The following is a 10613-nucleotide window of genomic DNA, read 5'->3' on the forward strand; positions in this document are numbered from 1 at the left end:
TCTCAAGGTAGGGTCACAATTTAAAATGGTTAAAAGAGGGGGACTGGCTACTCTCAAGGCAGTATTGTTCAAATAACTGAAGCACACTTAGGCTTGCCATTCTAGGTACTAGGCTAAGTGCTTTACAAAAGAGATCTCATTTCATCCTCTAAACAACAGTACAGTGCTATTCTCATTCCCACTTTACAGAAGAGGAAACTGATGCACAGAGAATTACTTGCCCAAGTTCCAGTAAGTGGTGAGGCCAGGACTGGAACCCAGGAGGTCTACCTCCAGAGCCTATCTAAGACTATCTTTGCCTACAATCATACAGAATTTTTGGAAAAGTCTATCTACTGAAAAGAGGTTCAGCAACTTGCCCCAAATTGACTAGTTAGAGTCCAGAAGAGATTGAATTGATTTGGGGACAGGTATTTGCATGTCCAAAGGGAAGTCTGGGTGTTTAAAGCATATATGCGCCAATGTAGCAAAGCAGATGGCCTTAGTGTCGGCAAAATGGAAGCCATCCTAGGAAGACTGATCAGCACTTCTTCACCTTCCCTCAACCTTCTGTGGTTGTGCCATCTTTAGAGACTTCTCTAGGAGCTTTAACACACTGATGTGAAAAGTCGAAGTGAAAACTCAAATAGGGACAATGGCCAGAGGACTCTAGGGAGCTGAGACAAAGAACTCATCAGTAAGCCTCAGATCGCTGCGGTGCTGTCGGCTTATGTTTTAACAAGGATACATGGACACAGCTTTCCTATCCCCAGAATGTGCACTCAAGAGCTGAGTTCTCGCCTTTGGGATTGAGTCTGGAATGGCCAACAGGACTCTGGACTGGTACCAGACCACAACATTTCATGAGTCTCATGTTTCATGTGTCAATTTACAACACCTGATCTGACGAAAGCAGACCAGCTTATTTTTCAGTCCCGTCCACTTGCCATGATCAGATGAAAGGACGATGATCATGACACCAATGATGATGATGACACTCATTAAGCATTTCCTTAACAGGACTTGACACTGGTCTCAACGCTTTATATATAATATCTCACGTAATACGCAGGTGACTTAAGTCACACAACTGATAAAGCATATTACTTGAACTTGGACCCACATGGTTTGACTGAGGAGCCTGTATTCTGAACAACTGCACCTGAGCTGCTGTGACTGGATGCTTAGGCTTCAGAATATTAGTTCTCCCTGATATCACAAAACATAGGTGGGAAAATCACACTGTACAGTCTATTGGTACAAATCTGTGATCTCTCTCTCTCTTTTTCTTTCTGTCTTGGTGGGACTTAGGGATCACTGAAGATGTGTCATGAAGGCTTGCTGAATGATACCTAACTTTCTGAGGGAGGTACCATGGCATGTAACAACGATCTAAAGATCCCCTTTTCCAAAACACAGATAAATGCAGCTTCTACAGACTGTGTCCCTCTTCATTTCAGCGCTAACATCTCAGTTCCTCCCACACAAAGGTCTAGTTTATCTAGCAAGGGGTGATTTACATTTAACAAAGTAGGTGGACGAGCTGTTACTGGAAAAATGTATCCAGAGTAATAAGATTGCTCATGGAAAAACATCAAAATCAAAGACACTTGCTCCCACCGACTCTTCTGAAATGCTTATCCACTCTCTCTGTAGTGTCTCTGCAAGGCTAGCCACTGGGGAGAAGGAGTCCATGTTCATGCCTGCCCCCCACGACCCCGACCTCTCTATCATCTCTCCCAGACCAAACCTTACAGAAACTGTCAAAAAAGGGTCCCTTCTCCATCAGGGGCTCCTCCATGTTCCCCAAGAATGAATCTACTATTCAAAGTTCTTCTCAACCAAAAATCTCTATACACCAAAGTCAATACTCTGCAGTGACAGTTCATTTGACTCCATAAAATGTTTCTCAATAAGTATGTATCATACAGAAGAGAAATGATCAATCTTTCTCCAAAACAAAAGGAGAAATTTCAGTGAAAGGAAGAGTGAAGGTGAAGAAAATAAACCTTTCTTGACCCTACTTGTGCCAAGACATGGTCCTAGATATTTTATTATATTAATACTAACACCAATACCAGTGTTGATACTAACAAATACTGACACTGATACTGATAATGTTGACACCAAATACTCGTGCAAATACTAATATAAATACTATCTACTGATACCAATACTAATGCAAATACTGATATTAATACTGATACTAATAAAACATTCCTCAGGTTTTAATCCGCATGCAGGGATCTCCAGTAGAGTAGAACTCCTGGCTTCTTAACGTCTCCCTTACCTATTCCTCTCCGTGGAGAAGGAATGAGTAACCTAACAGATGAGTAGCAGCCACTGATCAATTAAAAGGCTGTAATCCCTGAAGATTTAGTCTTTTTTTTTCATCGCTGTCTGTCCAAGCATTGCCCACAAGAGGCAGTAAGCCTGGATAAGAGTGTCTATAGAACCCAATGTCCTTCAGGTCCCATCTAAAGGCCTGCATCTGAGGGCTGGTGGTACAGAGAGCCAGTTGGCCCATCTGATGACCTAGCTAAGTGACCCCTCCAACCAAGCTCTATCCACCATGAAGTTGATGTTTTCATGTCCACTCTGGAGCATGATGAAAATACCTAAGACCTGGAACACAGGACTCAAAAGAGAAATGGAAATTAGAGTTTTTGAACATGTTGGATGGGAAAAAAAGACCGACTTGGGACTGGAACTGTCTACACTGAAAATTTCTAAATTTCGTTAAGACGACAAATATCTCAAAAGCCTCCCTCTGACAGAGGAGGTGATAAAGAGAGTCTTTCCTTCCATACAACCTGTTATGGACTGAACTGTGTCCCTCACAAATTCATATGTGGAAGTTCTAACTTTCAGTACCTCAGAATGTAACTACATATGGAGATAAGGACTTTATAGAGATAATTAAGTTAAATGAGGTGATTAGGGAGGCCTCAGATGTCTTTATAACAAGAGGAAATTTGGACTCAGGCATTCATGTGCACAGAGGGAAGGCCATGTGAAAGCACAGGGAGAAGACAGCCATCTGTGAGCCAAGGCGAGAGGCCTCGGGAGAAACCAACCCTACCAATACCTTTGTTTTGAACTTCTAGCCTCCAGAACTGTGAGGAAATAATTTTCTGTTGTTTAATTAAGCCACCTAGTCTTTGTACTTTGTTTATTTTGTTATGGCAGCCCTAGCAAGCTAATATACCACCCACCATACCAAAGTGATAAAAATGCTGTTGAATTAATCTCTTGTTGGGAGAGTTCTCCCAGTTGTGTTTTAAGTTCACAGATCATGGGCTCTAAGTGACAAGCATGGACTCACTGGCATACTGGCAGACATCAAGACATTTTTCTGTTTCTCCTCCTTCCCTCTGATCTGAGCCTTTGTTACGGTCGATGGCAACACTAACACTTGATTCTAGAAATGTGATTCTTCTTGAGGTAACAGCTGCTCTTGCTTTATACTAAAAAAATAAATAAATAAAATAAAATCTACGCACTGTTATTTTTAATTTCCCTTGGACTTGAACTTATTCCCACAAAGGAGCAACAAAACCTCTTTAGTTGTTCCTCTGTACAGAACACTCTTCTCCAGAACCCAGTTGTTTCAGGTTAAATGTCACTTCCTCAAAGATGCCTACTCCAGGGCTTCCCTGGTGGCGCAGTGGTTGGGAGTCTGCCTGCCGATGCAGGGGACACGGGTTTGTGCCCGGGTCCGGGAGGATCCCACGTGCCACGGAGCGGCTGGGCCCGTGAGCTATGGCCGCTGAGCCTGCGCATCCAGACCCTGTGCTCCGCAGCGGGAGAGGCCACAGCCGTGAGAGGCCCACGTACCTCAAAAAAAAAAAAAAAAAAAAAAGATGCCTACTCTGACCCCCAAGATGATATTAAGCATCTCTGTTGAACATTCTCATTACATCCTACATTTTCATTCATGTGCCTTATGACAATGGGAATTAAGTACTTATTACCTGCGATTACTTTTTCAAAAAAATTTTATTGCAGTATAGTTGATTTATAATGTTGTGTTAGTTTCTGCTGTACAGCAAAGTGAATCAGTTATACATATACATATATCAACTCTTTTTTTTAGATTCTTTCCCTATATAGGTCATTATAGAGTATTGAGTAGAGTTCCCTGTGCTATACAGTAGGTCCTTATTAGTTATCTATTTTATATATAGTAGTGTGTATGTGTCAATGTCTCTTTCCCTCCTGATAAACCATAACCTTCATGAGCGCATGGGCTGTGTCTATCTTCTTCTGCTTGTATCCCCAGGACCTCGCCTATTTCCCAGCGCTTTGTAGGCCCTCAAGACACATTTGTTAAATGCATGAATAAACCAGTCCTACCAGATAAAGTATGTATAACTCTCATTTCCTCTTGGACTCTGTTTTATTCAAGGCTGAAAAAAATGTGGTAAGAGCAAAACTTTCCTGACATCTGAAGGAAGAGCTCAGGGAGCAATTTCATTTAGGGTGGCCAGATAACACACAGGATGCCTGGTTAAATGTGAATCTCAGATAAAAAATGAATAATTTTTTAGTCTAAGTATATTCAAAATATTGCATAATTATTATTTGTTGTTCTGAATTTCACATGTAAGTGGGCATCCTGTGTTTTTATTTGCTAAATCCAGCAACTGTACATTCAGAGCATCTTACTAATAGGAAATAAGAAAGTAAGCCAACAAGAGGCATGAAAACTACAAAGTCCTTGAGAATAGGAAGCAGGAACTCACCTTAGCATCTGTGCCACCTACTCACACACACACAGACACACACATACACCATGAGGTACCCAGCACAGTGCCTTCCACAAAAGCACCAATAATCAGTTGTTGAATTGAACTAAAGTTTTAAAATTCCAAGTGTCTCCATTCACAAAAGACCGTGAAGGGCAAAATGGTACTAAAAAGAGTAAATTAAAAAATAAGGCAATAATCACATGATCCTAAAGCTGAAAGGAGGTCAGGACCACCTTTCTCCTGCCTCATTCCCTGGGGGTGTGGGGGGAAACATGGCCCAGAGTGCTTCCATGGCTTATATAAGACCTTACAGTTGGCAGTGGCATATCTGGGGCTACAACCAGACCACCCTAGGTTCCCAATGCTCCTTCCACACCCCCTCACTAAAGATATTTCTGACAAAGGCAAACATTTTCTGGCATAGAAAATTCCATGTCTACCTTCTCAACCAGCTGCCTCAGCTGTGTAACCAACCCACATCCACCAAGCTATTAGGCATATTCTTTAAAGAAATCTAAGTAAGAGCTTTGCCCTTTCTTAAGCTAATAAACCGTACTCTTATAGATGGATGGAACAAAATGATAAGTCAAAAATAAATATAATTGTTCAAAACTATTTAAGGCCTCTTACATGAAACTGCTTTTCATTTATAGACACATCAGATTATACCAAAGAGCTCTTTATACATTTTTTTAAAGGGTGGCAGCTTCAGTTCAATAGTGTTAGTGAGACAATCCCTTAAGCTGTGTCAAAATGCCAGTTATCCTCGATGCCACCCAGATTTGAATAACTTAGAGGGAGACAAAACACACACAGAAAGAAGGAATCATCTTTTGACTACCGCTGCTTTTGACGAGGCTGCTTCCCCCTGCCCCCTCCCTTTTTCCTGAAGCATCTTTCTCTCTCTATCAGTGGTGACAAGTGTCAATCAAACCTTCTGTGGCTGAGGAAGGGGGAGGAATGGGCAGTGAAGCCAAGGGGAGGGGAGGGGGAAGAAACATGAAACATTCTCAAACAATTGCTCAAGGAAGATTCCCTATCAGTGTGTGGTCTGGGGGAAAGAAGTCTTTTCCTTTTTTTGCTTCTAATCTCTAACCGACTATTTACCTCTTTTTATAAATTTGAATCTCTCTGTTGCTCCAAAGGCTCCAAAACAAATCGCTGGTCAGCCAGGATTAAGCTGCTTTGTTGCCAACGATTAGCAGGTTTGCCTGTAGTTTTAACATCTTCAGCAACAGCTGAACGTCAAATGATTCAGGAAATACTGGTCTTATTTTGACCAAAGCCATATGAATGCTTGAAATAAACTGGGGGAAAAGTACCACATAGAGAGGATTCCATGCTTAACATGGCCAGAATGAGAACTCTATTGACATTTGCATTTCTTTTTTTTTAATGCAGCCATGATTTTGAAAAATATTACCTACCAGCAACCTCCTATTTCAAAGAAAAATCCCTAAAACATCCAGTTTAAGTCCCAGACTATAGGAAATGTTTAATTCAAACACATTTACACACAAGAACATTTACAAAAACAAAATGCAAAAAACTCATTAAATATTTTGTGATTCAAAATCGATGTAGCATTCATTTTCTGAACACTTACTATGTGCTGGGTACTGTACTGGAATAGAAAGAAATAAAATGAATAAAATCCACTCCCGGTTTTCAAGAATTGTCTTTTGCATTCACTTATATACACTTTAATCACTAAAAAATCCTCAATAATATAATTATCTGAGACCCTGCTATGTTAGTTATGCAGTCTTGAAGGTCAAGGTCTATTCCTTCATCCTCCACATCCCCTACTACACTTCACAATGATCTTCCAAATAGTAGTTTCTCAAGGTAGCATCACAGTATAGGGAAAGGCACTAATCAAGAGTCAGAGGCTCTGGCTCTCATTGATTTTGTGTGTGGACATAGACAAACCCCTTAATCAGTGGGTCCTTTTGGCTTTCTGCATTTGTAATGAGGGAAACCCCTTTCCATCATCTTTTCCAATGCCAGTGTCTGTGATTCCTTGACCTTGCGACAAGGAGACTGACTAGCAGGGTTTAAGGGTCCTTATCTGATTTTAAGCAACTTGAGGGTAGAATTTATCACTCTCACTGAATCCCCAAGGACACAGTGTCCTGCAGTAAAGATTGACATACTTAAAATCCATGCCAAGAGTCTGTGAAACAGAAAAGAAAGCAACTAGGGTAGCTTAAGCAAGTTCCTAGGGCTCAAGCTATAGGAAAGACCTACAGCAGACCCAACTTTATATATGGTAATTTTTGAGGCAACCAGCAGCCATCAGTGCCCATGGGGCTTGCAGACAGGAGGGGATAATCCGTCAGGGGCTTCCAGGTAATAATGTACTACAGGAAGTGGGACTGGGGATGAAGGGAAGGCCACAACCTTGGCAGAGCTTGAAATACTAGCTATGCAAATGAAACTTTACCCATTTCCCTTGTATGAGTATATTTTGCCTGCAAGTACAATTTCTCCCATCCCTGCGTGGATCTATTTCCTGTCCCTACCTGGATGTTCCACCTCAAATCAGGAACACAGTAGTAAATTTACCTTGTGTGAGGTACAAGGAGGGGGCTAGATCAAGCCCAGGAGCCTTACCTCTCCTGCTTCTCTCTCACCACTTCTCTCATCTTCTCCTGTACCACCAGTCTCCTTCTCTCCATCATCTTCTTCCATTCAGTCTACAAACACGTTCAACTTATTTTTATTCATTCATTCATAAATTGTAAATTATTTTGGATTTTATTTAAATACTATCTAGGAATAATATGCTTTTCCTTTCCCATTTTTTTTTTTTTTTGCAATATTGTATAAGCAACAAAGCTTTACTATATAGCACAGGGAATTATAGCCATTATCTTGTAATAATTTATAATGGAGTATAATCTGAAAAAATACCGAATCAATATTCTATACACTATGCTATACACTATGCTATACACCTATTCTAATACAATGTTGCAAACCGACTACACTTTAATCAAAAATAATAAAATAAACCCCCTATGTCCTTTAAGAACCTTCTCAGACTCCTCCTTCCTCTGAACATCTATAGCACTGACTCTATTTCTCCGGCATGAATTGTCCTATTTTGTATTGCATGATATTTTTCATGAACATTCTTTCTCCCACTGGATTATTAAGGAGCTTGAAGTCTAGAACTTAACATTGGTCACTTTTGTAGCCCAACTCTACCTAGGAAGGAATCACTATGTAAATATTGAAAGAACATGCTTTCAAATGCAGGAACTTTCATGGCTATAACTTCACTAATTAAAAATCAGTTTGAAAGAATCTGTCTGCCTAAACATCATAAATGTTCTGGGATAGAGCAAACTAATTATAGGATCTGAATACACTTCCATAAATACTACTGACATTTTTGCACTAATTGTTGTATAATTCAAGACCCAGATGTTCCAGACTTGTTGTACTAAAACAACTTGAATCAATTTGGCAGCCCATTTCACACCCCTGGCAGGCTTTGTGACAAGTCACACCACATTCCCTACTTAGTTGGATTTGTTCCCATTTTCTCCAATATGGTAACTTGAATGGCTAAAGGTAGAAGAATCAAGAGAGGCTCAATGTGAGGGTCCAGAAAACAAAAAGATACTGATTATTTTAGAAGTTGCTTTCAAATTTGAACTTTTCATGGAACTGTTAATAATTAAGATGACATTTCTTTAGACAAAATTATGTTTATAACAATTTTCAGGAGAATCTTTTCTTCTGCAGAAGTCTAGGTAGACAGGTGCACCTTTTAATAGTATCGAGGCAATAGACGTCTGAGTATAGGGTGAGCCACAGTACCTGGGTCTAAATTCTAACTTCACCACTTAGTAGCATGGGCTCTTGAGCAAGTTATGTAACTTCCCTGTACTTCAATTTCCTCATCATTAAGGTGGCTTTAATCCTAGTACTTGTCTAATAGTGTTGATGCAAGCATTAAGAGAGTTCATACACACAAAGCTTCTAGAGGAATGCCTTTCACACATGGCTAGTGAATTCCTATAATATTAATATTGTGCTTGGAGATCCAGCTACAACTGCCTCTCATCTACATGACAAATCTACATGCTTTTTTAAAAAAATACAGCAATAAAGAAATTCGAACTTAAAATATATATATGCACTAACTTTGGAATAATTTGTTTAAAATTCTTGCCAATTCTGGTGGTGCCTTGTCAGCAAAGCAGTTCAGAAATGCTCCCGGTGGCCCTGGAAACAGAGTAAGAAAACTCTTTTCGGTCAAACGCAAGACAGTTTCTCTGGAAGTATCCACCTCCCAGTTGCCACTGTTGAAGGGTTCTGAGATTATAATTTATGAAATCCTGTATTTTCCAAGTGTTTTATTGCTTTTCTTCATTTTATGAACAAGTGCATTTGATTTAAACATTCAAATTAACCACCACTTTTCAACAACTTAGTCAACCATTTTATGCATTTGTGAGACGGGTCTGTATTCTAACTCCACATCTGGTTTTACCCTTTCATGTCAAATGCTATTTTAGTACGGGGATTCTCAGTGTACACTGAGATAATAAATTACTGCGTCAGATTTTGCCAGATGAGTAGACACTTTCAAGTACAACTGGAAACCTAGTTCCTCTAACGGCTTGAAAAATTGAACACGCCTCTAAAAACACTAACCTTGAAGTCCGTGAGTTGTTGATTTGCCCCATGGGATCTGCTGGGGTTTTTTTTTATCACCTGAAAGTGTCTTCTTTAATAATGGTTGAAATGTACGTTTGCACTTGGATGGTATCTGTGATTATCTCAGTTCACTAAACTGCAAACCTGATTATTCTCCCAATTAAAACAGCAGTGGTTGCCTATTTCTCAGCAAGACACATGGAGCCGCGACAGGGTCTTGAATGACCAAGATTTCATTTCTTTCTCAGAATATTTTATACGATTCAGTAATCAGTAAAATTGGTTCTTCTACAATGGGCCTCCTCTGTCATTAGTGAGAATTAGCAAAGTTCTATTGCCTTAAAAAAAAATAAAGTGGTCTATTATTGTGAATGAACCTGCTCTTTTTTGTGTGTGAAGACTCCTTTTAATTTTAAGGAGGGCTTTCATGCTTTTGTGTTGTGAATTAAATCACCATTTCATGAGGTTTATCTTTGTCCAGGAAGGAAGAAAATCAATCTTTCATTAAATCTATGAGACCAAAAATCATGCTTACCAAAAGGACTACAGCAGCATGTCCAATGTAGAGCATCCAGGGACACGTCACTCCTCATCCAATGCCCACACGCTGCAAAATGTACATTATTTCTTTTAAGGAAATACCATACAATTTTTAGTTTGCAACAGGTGCACTGATATCAATATTCCTTAAGTAGCTTGTTGGCTTGTGGGTTTGGATATATTTGGAGTTAAAATCTTGTGTGCTCTGAAGTGCAACACATGCACCTTGTCCTGAGAGCAATCACACAGGCTGTAGAGCTGTTATGACAGAACCCCCGCAGCAAGCATATTAGTTGGTGTTTCCTGGTGGGCTGGACATGAATTTCAAATGTCAAGTCTTTTACAATGCTGCGTGTGCGCACACACGTGTGTGCATGTGTGTGTGTGTGGAGATGTTGGGGTTTTGGGTGGAGATGAAAAGGGGGATTAAACCAAACTGAGATGACAGACGTTGGTACAGTGACAAGAGCCCAGGTCCTGGAACCAGTTCCAATCCCAGCTTTGTCTCTTACCCACTGTGCTCCCTTGGAAAGGTTCACTAGCTGAACCTTGGTTCCGTATTTATAAAATGGACATGATGCTTAATTCATGTGGTAGTTGGAAGTATTCTTGATAATGTATGTGTTTATCTCACAGCAGGTGTCTCAGTTAGTTTTCACTGTGTAACAA

This window comes from Mesoplodon mirus (assembly GCF_964341445.2).
Source record: "Mesoplodon mirus genome assembly, chromosome: 11".
NCBI lineage: Eukaryota > Metazoa > Chordata > Mammalia > Artiodactyla > Ziphiidae > Mesoplodon > Mesoplodon mirus.